Source organism: Trachurus trachurus, assembly GCF_905171665.1.
Source record: "Trachurus trachurus genome assembly, chromosome: 20".
NCBI lineage: Eukaryota > Metazoa > Chordata > Actinopteri > Carangiformes > Carangidae > Trachurus > Trachurus trachurus.
Genome location: NC_139911.1, coordinates 18,860,427 through 18,875,788, shown reverse-complemented (window position 1 = coordinate 18,875,788; position 15,362 = coordinate 18,860,427). Strand labels below are relative to the sequence as shown.

The 15,362-nt window shown below is 39.3% G+C and overlaps 1 long non-coding RNA gene across 1 annotated transcript; it reads left to right on the top strand.

Annotated features, from left to right (window-relative positions):
• The first annotated feature begins 8,787 nt into the window (after positions 1-8,787).
• Positions 8,788-9,387, top strand: LOC311003372. The gene is made up of 3 exons (XR_014596267.1): positions 8,788-8,837; positions 9,094-9,174; positions 9,287-9,387. It is a non-coding gene; the product is annotated as an uncharacterized lncRNA (long non-coding RNA).
• Positions 9,388-15,362: the final 5,975 nt, after the last annotated feature.

Here is a 15,362-nt window from a genome sequence, read left to right as displayed (position 1 = left end):
CACTATAAACCTTATCCAATACTTTAATTGTGTTGATAGATAGATAGATAGATAGATAGATAGATAGATAGATAGATAGATAGATAGATAGATAGATAGATAGATAGATAGATAGATACGTAGATAGATACGTAGATAGATACATAGATAGATAGATAGACAGACAGACAGACAGATGAACACTGTTCTGTGTTGATACAGCAATTAAAAATGAGACACTGTCTGACTTTGGGTCATTACTTCATCGAACTGTAATGAATCAACTTTAGTGGCCAGAGTAAAAATGACAACCAAGGTGATTAAACCACTGATTTGTCACTTGGATCCTGTCCCTGTGTTAAACACAGCTACACCTCCCTGCACATATTAGTAAATCATGTTGCATGGACTCATACATAAATCCCCAAGAGCTACTGGACCAGAAGTTTGTGTGTGTGTGTTAATGATAAGTCCCGGGATTCCCTATTGTCATACATATATTGTGGCACTTTACCTCAAGTTACTACTGGTATTATTGAATTGACTTTGTGGCATCAATGAGCTATTTGAAGTATTTGTGTCACTGAAATATTATTATTTCATCTCTAGGCTCTTGTATCAACAGCTGAATACATCACATCTGTGATTCTCTATGATTGCATATACCCTAAAATAAAATGTTATCCCTAACTCCCACTCTTACCCCATTATATAAACCCTGCACACACAGTACTGTATGTCAAACCTGGCACTAAGTGGCTATAGTCACTCTTCCCCAACATCATCTCAAGATGCAGTGGTTATTTTTTCTGTCAGCTGCTCGAACATGGACGAAATGAAAAAAAAAAAAAAACGAACAACACCTTGCCGTTGGTGTCCTCCAAATAAAGGTGAACAATTCCCAATAGTGTCTGTACAGAAACACATCAGATCACTTAAGCTCTGAGACTTGCTGTCAAGGAAACCCACTCAACAGACACTCAAATGCTACTCTCTCCATGTATGGACAAGCCTGCAGTTCTGCTTGTGTCCAATAGAGGGCAGAGGAGTGAACGTGGCTCCAGGGCCTTTTCTGAGGAGGTGTACGGATTACAGATGGGCTCCAGTAATCACACAGATTAAATTTAGCTTTGTGTGAGGTGAAAATGGCTCCTCTCAGATATCACACTTTGACATTTTAGCAAATCTGTTTTTTTTCCTCAGGCTCTGCTGAAGTCATCGGGCCTCTCCCAGTTTTCTTCATCAAGCTCATGAGACTCAGCTGCCTCGAATTTTCTTTCTTTTTTTTTTTTCCAACCCGGCTGCTTGAGGCCTGCATTTCATCTGCATCCGTCTGCATCTATCTTCTCTGTTTTTCTGGGCTGTAACTGTAATCGAATCTCGGGAGTCTCTAAGAGGCCACAAAGACGACTTTACTGTATTTCTCTGCTCGTGCCCCTCTCAATGACCTCCCCCTTCCATCACCCCACCGCCCACTTACAGCATCCTGTCTGGCCTCATGAGCTAATGTCCAAATGACATTTAGAAATGATGATTGCTGCTGACCACCAGGAAGATGCAGAAAATAGATGCACAGAAGCAGCAGGGAGGCAAATAAAGAGAGATCATGGACGCATTGATAACATAGAAGGAGATGGAGATTCAGACGCTCGGAGCTGTTGAATTGAGAAATGACAGGGTTGTTTTTGATGGACAGAGTCAAGGAGAGAGCTGAGTGTCTTCAAGTTTTGAAATTACAATGTTGGTTAAAGTGAATGACAGCAAGTGGATGCCAAGGTCTTTTATTTTTATTGCCCTTATTGAAATGTTTTATTAATATTTCACCACTTATTTAATGGGTTTGTATGTTGTTTCTTTTCCCCATAAGTTACAATGTAAAGCTTGCTGTGAACCTTACTCTCCTGTCATTTGAGATAATGTTTAAATGGATGTCAGCCTTTTATTCTGAACCTTTTAAATAGACAATTAAGTTAGCAGCAATTAGGAGAGGAAGGATAGACGCAAACAGGATGAGTTTACTGTAATCCTGCATGACCAAATTGGAAAAGTAATAACTTATACTAACAATTCTGACTTGCAGCATGAGGCAAATATTAGCTCAGTTGGCTAGTCTCTACAGAGAAGAGCAGAGCCAGTGGGTGAGTACAGGTTCATGGGTTTTAAATCTGTAGTAATGTAATTGTTACCTCTCCTATGTGAGAAGATACAGAATCTGTGTGTATACTGTACTGTATGTGTGTGTCATTCTCCTTTCTCCATCCGTCCATACTGTGTAGACCTAATGAGTTGTGCTGCTTTTATTTATGGCTCTTTGCTCCATGGTAATTGATATACTGTACAGTCAGCTTTGTGTTGATTCGTTAGTGTAGGACCAGTCGCAATGAAGGATCCAACCGTTATATTGGTAATGGCCCAACCTATCCCAAGATTCATTGCACACTGGTGCTGAAAGTAAACAACAGCGACAGAAGGCTAAAGGATTACATTTCTAAATGTAAACTCAGCTCAGTTCTACAGCTAATGGTACAACTGTTGCCTGTTAGCAGCAAACAAACAGTATAAATCACTACACTCTTCTCTGACTACTGACTCCTCATCTGAGTCTCAAAGCTGCGTTTGACTCGCTCAGATGTTTCCTCCACTAATTCTGCTCTTTCACCCAGAGTGAGCAGTGGTGGAGGGAGGGGCACAAGGCTTCAAGTCAGTATATGTAAATGTGCTCTCCCAGTTTTCCATAAGGGAAAACCATGTCAAAAACCAAACATTCCCCATAGCTGAATATTTTTTTTATGTACTTAAAGGGATAATTCAACATTTTGGCTATTTGGCCCATTACCATAATTCCTAGTCTTAGGAGTATGTTCGTTACCTTTAATAGTCGGTGCAAGCTATTTTTGTCTTGGTGTCATTTTCTTTGTGGTTAAGTTGTTTCCTGTTTTACTTTGGGATTCCTGTCTTATTTTCCTGTGTGTTGGGGTCTGTGTCTTTGTCCTAGTTTAGTTCCTGTTTTAGTTTGAAGTCCTCGTCCTGTCTTCCTGTGTGCTCCCTGCTCGTGATTACCTAACGTGTCTCACCTGTGTTAATTGCACCACCTGTGTCCCGTTCCCTCACGTATTTAACCTCAGTGTCTCCCTTTGTCCTTGTTGGTTCGTTGTCATTATTTCCCGTGTCCTTGCCCGTCTTCCAGTATTGCCCCTGCAAGTCTCTGTGAGTAAAATAAAAGCCTTTTATGTCACCAAACCTCCAAACCTGCAAATCTGCATTTGGGTCCTTTCCTACCAAAACCCTGACACAGAGTTGTTTTTGAGGTAAATTCATCTGAAAAATAGCTCTCACCGACAAATAAAGGTAACGAACCTACTCCTAAAAATATAAGGATTAATGCAATGGGCCAATTTGCCAAAATGTTGAACTATCCCTTTAAATACACATCTTTAGAGCAGCTTTAAAAGGAAAGCAAAAATCACTTTGTCATTTAAAATTACATTTTTCACATTAAAACCACAATGGAAACAATCCTGAAAGTATATTAAGACTGGATCTGATAATGTATAAGAGGATGTGACAAAATGCACTAATACCACGTACATCTGGATCATTTATGACCAACAGTACCTATTTAAGTTAAATCCTGTCAGAAAGGTGGACAATTACGACTTTAAACTGGCATCGTTATTGCAGCATTTATTCAAATTTATGCAAAGATGCTCCACTAAGACAGTTTTAAAAGTTTAAATGTGAGAAGTTAATTACAGTCATTAGCATTTGGGGAAAAAAATCTATTTCTACCATCTCCTTTGTGACTATCACATTATGAATCCCTCTAATCAGGAAGGTTTCCTGCATTTGAACTGACTCAGCTGCACACCTACGCCTAGAAAATGTATTTCACTGGAATTGGAGGAGCTGCCAAACAGAGCCTGTATTAAAATGTTGCACTGACAGTTAAAGAGAATTATGGACCTCAAATGGATTATAATTTTCCATATTTGGAATATAACACACAGAGAAGTCGTTTAGATGAAATGAAGTTTTCAGCTCTGATAATGGGCAAAGTTTTTTTTTTTTCCCACAGAAGGCGGCGGACTTTATCTACCGCAATCTCAATCTGGCAGTCATGTCTGCTCACCATAACTACACATAGATGGGTAAATAAATAATACAGAAGGAGGGAAATAGAAATGAAGGGACAGACTCTTTATTAATGGATGGCCTCCACCAAAACAGATGGACTGGGGGATGGGAGGGGTGGAGGAAAAAAAAAAAGGAGGGTGGGCAGGTTTGGAGGAGTATGAATGCAGGGAGATGATCCTTATTCATGAATATCTGCCCTCCGCCAACTCCGTGTCCATATAGATGTGTTTAATAATGGAGGGAAGATGTCATGAACAAACACGAGGGTGACAGAAATGTGCGGCCCAAAAATGGCCACGCAGAGTGACAGCCTGTCCACAGTGAAATCATAAGAGCTGCTCTCCTTTTCGCTGCCTATACTATTTTCCTAATCTGTCCATCTTGTGTGGCTGTGTGTATATTTGTGTGTGTGTTAGAAGAGTGCGTTCATGTATTTGCTGGCTGCAGTTGTCAACCCCTGCAAGACTTTCCCTCTCCTTTTGTTTCCGTAGGTGCAGAAATTAGCCTGGTAAAAATGGGCACACTTTCAAAGGACTCCATTCATTCTCTCCACCTTACTCTTTCTGTCTCACGCACGCACACACACTATTCTGATTTCTATAAATCATTTAGCAACACTAATTAGTACTTTTGTTATCAGAAACTGCCCCGAGCCCCCTATATCTCAGCAGTCTTTCATTTTCTATTCTGCTCTTCCTTCCTCCCTGGGGAGACACTTACTCATTCATTCCTTCATCGCTCGTCTCTCCCTGGACTGGTAATGGGGATTAAAGGCTAATTGAGGCTTAATTGAATAATGGATTAGAACATGCATAAGCACATATGCGCAGATGTTGTTTCCTTGTTGAATTCAGTTTTTATCTAACTTTTCCTTAGCCGTGGCCGTGTTGTTTTTCCCAGCAGGCCGTGCTCATGCCTCGGTGAGGCGGATGTGGGCTGAGGTTACTTAAGCTCTTCATTTTGTGCCATTTGTGTAAGTGGCTTACTGTGACCTGTGGTTGTGTTTTATTATCAGGCAATGTGAGCAACGTTGTGGTAATTTAACAGGAGCAGAGAGGTTAGTCTTACTGACGCACTCCTATAGAAGGTACAGGAGTAAAGTACTTGGGCAGACATTGGAAGACTGTAGGTTGAGATTTGACGATCTTGAATGTTCTTGTATTGTTTTTTAAGTACATTTTGGGCTTTTTATGGCTTGATTGGATAGACACAAGAAATGGGGAGGCAGAGAGAGGGGGAATGACATGCAGTAAAGATGCGGGATTCGAACCAGGGCCGACTGCAGCAGTGAGGACTGTAGCCTCTGCATATGGGGCACCTGCTCAACCCACTGCGCCAACTCGCTCAACTCGGCACCCCAAATGTTTTTGTTAAATATAAAGCAGCTAATGCTATTGGTATATTCTCTGTAATATATCACATGACAATTCAGATAACAGCTCATTTATACATAAATATAGTGTCTGTGGCTCAAGAATAACCTGGTTTTCTAAAAATGTCATTTACAATTATTTTGCAACAGCAAATGTGTTTTAGGACATTTTTTTAAGCTTCAATTTACTTGATTGTAAGTAGAGAAGATTAAAAAGCATGATCTGGTTAAAGCAGAAAATGTTCACAGTGACTGCGTTAACTCATATAAACCACAATACCGTACAGTAGTACAGTTTCTAAGACGAAGGATTGTATTAAACCTGTAACAACCAACAAAATATTATATAATCATCTTAAGCTTATAGTACTCTTTTCATCTCTTTCTTTCAGCTGTTTCAGTTGTTAGCTGTGTGTCTGTTGTTTGCTGATGAACAGATAGTGGGGTTTCCTCTGGGAACAGCTGCAGCTGGAAATGAAGCTCTTGGAGCAGTGAGCGTGAAGTAAAGGTGCAGACCGGACAGATAAACAATCAACTCTGACCCATTGTAAAACTCTGATTCAGGTGAAAAGTCTTTAGCCCATAGGTTCATATGAGTGTCACATTTTTCACATTGTGTGGAAGGGAAGCAACAAGTGGATGCAAGCTTCAAGAGGACTTTCTGCTTAACAGGATAATTAAATCATCTTTATTAACTAAATGAATTCAATTAGATAATTACCAATGCATAATGAGGATGGATGTGTGTACTAACACAAACCCTCATATTTACACTGTGCTCAGAGCATTTAAGCCTGTTAATGCATCAAAGCTCCACAACAGAAATCAATGACAATTTCATTGATTTTGTGACTTCATTTTGAGGAAAAGGAAAGAAGAAATGAAAAATGGAATAACTGGCAAAACAAGCAAATGCATGAACATTTTTAGATTTGCAGTAATTTGCATCATACAGTATTTAGGCCTACCTACTACGATAACATTTTATCAAGACCATACTCTTTTATCTTTTAAGACCCATGCAAACCAAAGCCTTGACTTGTCAAATGTGTGCTCTGTTTATGTAAATCTGTGCACATGCAGACTGAGGAAAGAAAAAGTTTCTGTGGTAAGATGTTTTTGAATCCAAACCGCCTTGGTTTATGAAATCTGTGGAGAGAATGGGGCCATTAGTGCGGACAAACCGACGCCTGTGTGTGGCTATTTGATTTCATAGGTCTAAATACAAAGACAGACAATCGGACAGACGAGAAGAGTGTGATCTCGGCTTGTCTGCGCTCATTATTATCTCCACTGCCTGCCCTCGCTGCGTGCCTCTCTCGCCTTTTAATGCCACTGTATCAGACACCTCCACTCCATAAGCAGATTGGGAGTCAGCAGGTGTGTGTTACTGTGTGACAGAAAAAGAGAAAGAGAGAGAGAGTGTGTGTGTGTGGTGGAGTGTGGCTGCACGACTGTGTGTGTGTTTTGGGAGGGGGATGGGTGGCATCACCATTGCCATGGGAACCAGGGCTGTGTTAAAAAGAAAAGTAATTTGTCTGGTTTCCCCAGCAACGGGCTACACAACAGCAAACCTGAGAGATGCTTCATGCATCCGCAACAAGGATACTTATGAATATGATTATGAGCAAAATATGAAAGATGCACATGACACATAATGAGTGACACATTGTGCATTTTAACACAAACCTCCAAATGATGTTTATGTAAAATATCTGGAATAATAATGATAGAAATAAACTGTATGTATATTTGTATGTAGGCTATCCCAGGAAAACTAATATGACATTAGACAAAATGATAAGCCATAAATCATTTGGTGCCTATTAGCTGTATACAAAGAATCACCAATCAGTTTACAACATATTTTAATGTATAGTTATGAGCATAAGTAAAGGCATTTCAGTTTTTATTAACTCGTTTATGTCTGTTTTTTCCTTATCGAGCCAAGAGCCAGGAGTCTGGGAACTGACATCCAGATGCAGGTGAATAAAAATAAAATAACTTATCATATTTATTGCTGATTACAAAATTTTATGCTGAACAGCTTGTTTGTGAGGCGCGTTTCTTGCAAGTCTCAGGGTTGTGCTACTTAATAATTAGATGTGTTCACACTTTGGCCTGCGACTGTATATTTTACCTATAATTAGAGGCAATGATGTGGCTCTTTCCAGGAAGTTATTTCGAAATGAACTAGAATTTGGGGTTCCCTATAATAAAGCTTTATTATCACCCATTATCCCTTTAACAGACCCAAGTTATATCTATCCATGGGAGGGGTTGTTAACACTCTGAGTATGGCTTATTACTAATCAATTACATCTTGAATATAAGGGATAAAGTGCAGCAACAGTATACAGTAACATTAATATCACAGTGCAGATAACAGCCTACCCAAGAATATGTGAACGTTGAGGTCACTATCAAACATCTTTATTCTGTCAAATTCCTAGAAGTCGCTATTCTAATCTTTCCATATCTGTCACACACACACACAGACCAACCCAGTCGCCAGAAAGAAACGTTCACTATGGACTATTCTGCAAACTCCAGAAAAGTCCAGGATCAACGTTTCCGAGCGAAAATACGTTATAAACCAACATTACGTTGCCCATTCATTTAACGTGAGCCAATTGCTGCGTTCATTATCAACGTTTTAGCTACATGTGGCTGTACAAGATTATTTTTTCGCTGGAAAAACAACATTTTGGCATGGTTTTGATGACTTTTTTAGCGAGAAATGTGTGTTTTAGTTTCCAAATGTATGTTGAATTAATGCAAATAAGCTTGTGTTTGTAACATATTCTGCGAATTTGAAAATTGAAAACGTATATATTCAACATTATTCATTAAGCTTTCTGGCGGATAAAATGTGATTATTTGGCACTATTTGAGGACATTTCTAGCGAGAAATGTGTCTTTTACTTTACAAATATGTTGAATGAATGAAAATTAAGTTTTATTTGTAGCCTACTCCAGCGATATTTTATCCGACTGATTGGACTCTCCCATTATGCTGAATTATGATTATGAAAATCTGATACTTTTTTCGTTTTGACGAAGATTTTTTCAGCTTGTAGTTGCTGTCGTGGTTGTTTTAAACGCTATTTTATGAATGTAATTTTTTTTTTTTCATTATTGTGGTAGGCCAACGTTTGGTGCATTATTTTAATCATAAACGTTATATTTATTCAGTTAATGTGTATTTCGTTTGTTAGTTATTACGAAGATTGCTCAGATTTCCATCGTTGCTATGGTTACAGTGAACGATCAGCTGATTTCATTGTGACTGACGTAGCTTCCGGCAAGTCCGTCATCGTCTCACCGACAGGCAGCCCCAGCCCCCGTTCAGGTAACGTAAACAAACAACATGGAAAATTGTGATAAAATAATTAACAGTTAAAGCTATTTTACCTCCAAAAACCAGCCAGTGTCGTCAACCACAAACAAAGTTTGACAGATGTGGTTGATCAAAGTTGTTAAACTGGCTGACTTTACTAGCTGCACTGTTTGATGTAGATTTTAATGATTAGGCTAACGTTAACATAGCTAGGCTAACATTAATGCTACATGCCAGCCCTCACTGTACTTTTCTCACTGTTTTACAGGTAACAGATAATACCTACAATGGCTACAGCTGAAGCTGAGTTCAATGAGATGCTCAGTAAAACGAAGAGCCTGACACAAAGGTAATTTAAATATCTTATTCCATGCATGGGGATCAGATATTATGATGCATTTGTGCAGGAAGTCTGTGTGGTTAACTGCATTACTTTGATTATATTGTGTTGTTTTTTTTAGGTCAAAAAAGAGGACAAAGGCATCAGACCTGCCACGATGGAGAAAAGGTGATGATCATCTCTGTGTCCTTGAGGAGACCGGTGTGGAGATGCTTGATGAACAAGAGCCAGGATTTGGTATGTGATCGTGATAATTTGTGCATCATTATTCTTATTTTGGTAGAAAAACATCATGTTAGGATTTCTATGCGGATGTACCAGTCCAAGAAGCTTTCTGAAGTCTGTAGTAGTTGTAGTCGTAGGCCTGCACACCTCAACATCACCATAATACTTCATTTAGAATGTGATTTTCACAGGGCCTGATTTAAGCCACAGTACCACCTTAAATTAGCTCAGTGCAGCATCACACCGGTGGTGGTGCTCTTACCAATCATATTTCCAACACACGCAACATAACACCACCTGAGAACTCTCTCCTAAACTTCATATGGATGCTGGCAGAAAATGGAGTATGCCAGGGTGGGCTGGCTTATGCAATATTTACAGTTGCCACCTTTTAATTCTACATATAAGTGTATTTTCAATTATTCTGTCAACAGACTGGCAAAGTGTGTTTGAACACCGTTTTACCAGAGTTTTATGGAGTGGGTGATAAGCTCTTTCAAGGTGGACAAGCTGTGCGCAGAAAGAGGATGACACTTGTTGGAAATTCCCACGGGTCACGTGATTCCCGCGGGATGGGAGTCAAAGTTTTATTAATCCTGTGATTGGGACGGGACGGGAATAAAAATCAACGGGAGCGGGCAGGAGCGGAAACTCCATTAATAGATGATGATTTTCAGCCGTGTTAAACTACCAAAAGGACAGATGCGTCCATTTTTGCCGTCATCTTTCAGTGAGCCAAAACTATTTTGGCTTGCGTTAGTTAGTTAAATGGGGAGTGGGCGCAGGAGACACACAATAACAACAAAATGCAACATTTTTGCAACATGTTTGGGGTTCATTTGTGTATTTTCCACATAGATTCTCATTGAACTTCTTGTACTACTTGAAAGTTTATTTTTAAAATAACATTAGAAACTTTTTGTCTTTGTATGCACCAGGAAAGGGCATCTGTGGTCGGTCTCAGCTGAATGCAGCAAAGGCGAGGACAACGAGGAGGAGTAGCTCCAGCCTTGATGAGCAGGTGTGTATCATATAAGAGTTATGCCATCATGGCATTATTCTTTGTGCTCTAAATATGTATATCCACACATCAGCTGACCCACACTATAGGCCCAGTTCCAATCCGCCCCATAAGACTCAGGCCCTGAACCCTCACTGACTAAAGTGACGTCAGATCTAAGACAGAGTGTGAGAGACTGTGAGGGTCCAGATGCTGTAAACATGACTGGAACAGCACTTACCCACTCTCACGATACGTTACCTTGACAACAAAATGTTGTTGACTCCGGTCATGAAATGATAATTCAATTTGCCTTGATGAGCAGGTGTGTATCATACAAGAGTTATGCCATCATGGCATTATTCTTTGTGCTCTAAATATTTACAGGCAAGTACCGTATAATAACATTCTTATTCTTGTTGATATAGTCCTCAACTATATTCTCCTAAATCTATGCAACCAACATGTTTCACTGTTTAAGCTGACACACTATACTCTTCTCTACAAGTAATTTTGCACTTCATCTATTCACAACCGTACTACACTTGAATAATTGATTAAGGTTTCACTAACTCACTTTCACAGAACTTGATTCCTCGGTCCTCCTAAATATTTGGTCACATGCTCTATTTTTCTTAATGGTTCCCTAGCAACAAGGGGTGGCTCAGCTTGCCCTATGCTTCGTACCACAGTCTCCCCTACAGATTTACTGCAAACTTTCTATAATCACCATTTCACCACACACAGTTTAAAGTTAAGATCTTATGTTATAATAGCCTGACAAGCCAGACTATATCATTAAAATGTATAGTCTGGCAACGACCGGTAGACCTCGGCTCAATCCAGGGGGCGGGATGAAGGCTGTCTTTCAAACTGCCTCTGCACGTAATGGGGTAGTGCTTGAGCGCTACGACTAATCAGAGCAAAGAGCAGGATGACGTTAGCCTGACAAGCCAATTAAAATGTATGTCGTCATGGCGTTAAGCCGCCCAACGACTCTCTAAACAGATAGAGCGCTGTGATCGGTCAACACAATATTTTTGCTGCCGCTAGGGTGCGTCTAGATTTCTAGGCTAATGTTATAATAGATATTATTATAGATTATTATTTCTGCTTATTTTTTGTATTAATTTTCAGTCATTTTGGTTATTGCTTGTTTTTCAGGGGTTTAAGGGAGGTGAAGGTGAAATGGCTGACCTGCTCAAAGAGGTACAGTATGTATGTTGTGTCATCATAGATGCATTACCACAAATGCAACATCTCAAATTCTGTGCACAACTTTGCCATGAAGCGTAGCTGTATGAGAGGCTTCTGGGTTACAGGGTGAACATTCATGCTGGAGTAACAGATATAGTTCAGAACACTGTAGTTACCAATCAACATTGAATGCAAGTAACACCATACAGTATTTCTAAAAGAAGTGTGTACGTCATGTTCAACATCATGTTTAATTCATGATTCATTGATACTAAAGCAACTGTTACTAAAAAGAATTTCTCTTTTTTCCATTTCTTCTTTCTCGTAGCAACATGATGGAGAGATTCCTGGGTGCCACACAAACAGCTTAAAACAATGTACAATTATGTGGTTAATGATTATAGTTACATTGTTATGAATGATTGAGTGGTGGATCAGTTGATAGATTGGTTAGTTATGCTTATCCAATTGTACAGTTTTTGTACGAACGGTAGTCCATGAGTTCATCAGTTGTATACTGTATTCATGTTTGAAAATCTCTTCCCACAGATAACAAAATAAAAGTATCTGCATTCATCAACCCGAATGGAAAATATGCATGCCTGTTAATTGAAGAAATGTAGTACATTTACATACACTATGTTCTCCAGAGTACAGTTTACCTTGTAGTATGTGTTAAATAAAGGTTGCCTTAGACTGTCATCTTTCAGATTTCGTTTTTATGAGCATTTGCATATAAGCCCATCTTGACAAGTCCATCAGTGGAAGAAGAGAAGACCAAGAAGAAAGGGCTGATCTCACTCAACCAACACGATTGACTGCTTCATGGCTAGAGGATATTTCAACAGTGATCCAACTTCCCAAACACAGCCACTGCAATACTGACAATAACTATAGACAAAAACAATGGTTTCTGTGTGTGTGTGTGTGTGTGTGTGTGTGTGTGTGTGTGTGTGTGTGTGTGTGTGTGTGTGTGTGTGTGTGTGTGTGTGTGTGTGTGTGTGTGTGTGTGTTTTGTACAAATGAAACAGCAATCACTAATACCTTTCACTAATGCCTTGGAGAAAAGGAAGGTGAGGAGACCATATGGCTTCCAGCCATTATAGAATAAGGTGTTATAACAGACTTATAACAGAGTTATGTAATAATTTTTTACTTTACTTGGGGAGGAGGGGTATCCCATCCAACATACAGTGCACTTGTGATTGTAAGACTGTAACATATCCTAAATTTGGGGGAGGGGCTAACACAAATCAAAACTGCAGTATCAATTTGGTGTAGATTTATAAGAGAAATTTAGATTTATAGATAGATTTTTATCAGGGCAAGTGGGAAAATTGTATAGAATGATTGGTTAGGCTATTTAAAGTTTTGTTCTCTGCTGCTGACCTCCTTTCTCAGAGTCAGGGCATCCTAATTAGAGAGAGGACAGCTGGTCTTCCTTGTCTGACCTTTGTGTAGATGTAGATTATGAGGAAAATTAGTCTAAACTGGTCAAAATTTTAAAGTCTAACAGTGTATAAGTCAGACACCAACATCTTGAACAATTTTTGGCCACTCACTACCCCTGAAAACATGTTTGACTGATTTCATCCAGTTAGGCTCATAGATAGGGCTAGGAACGTATATCTCAAAGGGCCATAGTTTTCAAGCAAGATGAAAATTAAACTTTGTCGTAGGACACCAATGAAGACATCGTTGGAAAGGTCTTGACCTAGGGAGTAACATGTGTCAGTATGAAAACTGAGGTCAGCTCTTGCTCCCCACAAGTGACCTTTGAACCTTGATCCTGACACACTTTTAAAGGCTTCTAGAGCAGCAACAAAATGTGCTACAGACAAGTTATACACATTTTTGGAAAGCTCTTGACCTCTACTATCAGGTCCAATGGCAAACCAGCAGGAAGGGGTCAAGAATAGGGTCAAATATGGCACAAAACACATGTTCTCCCTTTTAACAGGAACACACATCAAATCTGACCAAACACATGTGCTCGGCACCCCAGAAAACCTATAAAAAGATTACAATGTTCCTGGTCTTAGACAAACATAATAGGGAAAACACATTAGAACTACAACCAACATGGCGGAGCGCACATACAGTCAACGTGTCACTATGGCAACATGTAGTTCTTGTGTCGTTCTCCTGGGTTGGGGTTGGGGTTGTCACACTAGGGTTCAAAAAGCGTCTATTCGCTCATTCTTTAACAAAAAACGCATAACCATGACATATATGTTTATATCGTGAGAGATTGTATGTTATAAAATATAAAAATAGTAATGTATTAGTGCTAGTTTAGACGTGATTTCTGCCACGCTGTTTCGCGGTCTGAACGGGATGCGTTCAAAGGCAATAGGATTAGGCAACGTTTCAAAACGGAACACCCAAGCATCATTCCTCGACACATTTTTGTTGCTATAAAGTGAGAGTGTTGTTTGAAGACTGTGTTCATAAAATGTGGCTTAAAAAAATATGCAACCAGATGGGTTAATAGCCAGTTTAGCTTACATTAGAGCATTGAGCTATTGAACGCAGCCCAAGGTGTCCAAGGCTCACAACAGAGAGGTTACAAAAAGTTGTGAGAGAGGAGTTTTACTATATCAATTTTATCAATAAAAGATGGCTACATCTATCCAATGCAATATGGTGAAAAACTCAAAAGATTGCAGATTTCAGTGTAGCCTATTGAAATGAAATTATTATATATATTGGAATATGGTGATAGAAAGAAAATTGTGTTTTAAATACTAACGTTTCTGTACATTTGCAGGGTCAAGAAGTGAAGGAATCAAGGTCATTTGATTTGAATTCATTTAATTGTCATTTTATAACACAGGGTGGTAAAAACAAAACTTAAAGAGTCATTTTCATACTACAGATAAAGAATACATACACAGATCATTACAACTAGAATAAAACATGGTTAAGTAAGACCATCTACACATATTTATACACACATACACATTTAGTGGTGGAAAATCTAACCACTTACGGCATTGCAAGTTTATCTGTATAGCCTGTTTTTACAAACACTTTGTCTCCAAGGTCATTACATAGCAACAACATCCTCTGCCCTTAGACCCTCACATCCACTGAGGAAAAACTTCAGAGAGAAAAAAACAGGAGAAACTTCAGGATGAGCAGCAGAGGGATCCCACACCCAGGACGGCCAGACGGGACATAGATGTTGGACATAGAGTATACAGGACATATAGTATACAGAGAAGAAAACAGTTCACAACAAGCAATAGGAAGTACTAACCTTTACAGTTTTGAGGAAAAACGTTTAATCTACTTTGTCGTTGACTACAACCCACAGTACTGTGGTGATGAAAAATGGTCACGAAATAAACAAAGCCCTATACACCTGGCCTGATCTGTTTCACAAGAATGTATTAATTTATCTCCTCCTTGTGGGTCTCTAGGCTTTGCCTTTGCCTGTGGAGATGCTGGTGTGTCTGGTGCAAAGAGAAGCTAAAGACTTTAATGAGCCCCTGTTGGTCACTTTTTGAGTTGGGTTTTAACTGTTTTAGTATCATGTTGTGCTCACTTACTGTAACTAACAACAATGTAGTCGGACTATTCCACTAAAATACCTGAAATACAATAGTCATGTAATGCTAAAATGTAGTGAAATGTAAATCATAACTCTATACCAATGTGTAACAGCCTAAAACAAACCTCCCTTACTCATGAGCTTAGTGATAATGGCAGTCCTGGAGAGGAAAGAGTTGCCCATTTCCTCCACCAACGTAGATCCAGCTCCATCCTGGTT